The sequence below is a fragment of the Corvus brachyrhynchos genome, unplaced genomic scaffold (assembly GCF_000691975.1).
Source record: "Corvus brachyrhynchos isolate BGI_N302 unplaced genomic scaffold, ASM69197v1 scaffold544, whole genome shotgun sequence".
Lineage (NCBI taxonomy): Eukaryota > Metazoa > Chordata > Aves > Passeriformes > Corvidae > Corvus > Corvus brachyrhynchos.
Genome location: NW_008238325.1, coordinates 2,648,005 through 2,648,452, shown reverse-complemented (window position 1 = coordinate 2,648,452; position 448 = coordinate 2,648,005).

Sequence of the window (448 nt, the reverse complement as noted above, 5' to 3'; positions counted from 1 at the left end):
CAAATCCTATAGCATTTACATACAGCCTATAAGAGTTCTTATATTACCATAGAGTGTTACATCTTAACTTCTAAAAACTACTCTTTGGACCCCTTCTGCTGAGCTAGTAGGGTCTGCTCTGACCCTTGGACCTGCCTGCAAGCAGAGGGTATTGTTCCATCAAGAGGGGATTACCTTCAGTCGGCCATACCATTGTTTTCTAGTTGTTCAGTAACTAAGACTTGGTATTTCAAAAGTGGCTTTCATTTCGATGTTGCCTGTAGTTTTCATATTCCCAAAATCTTTTGTCAGGCAATCATATTTATAGGGCTTTCCTGTTTCATCTTCCCCAACAGTGGGGTAAACGAAGCTTTGTGGGGAGCCAAGTTTGAGTTGTGTGTTCATTAAGAGAAGTGTTCATTAGGGAGAAGGGTGTCTGCCTTTGCAGGGTGCAGTGGGCTGGGGACAG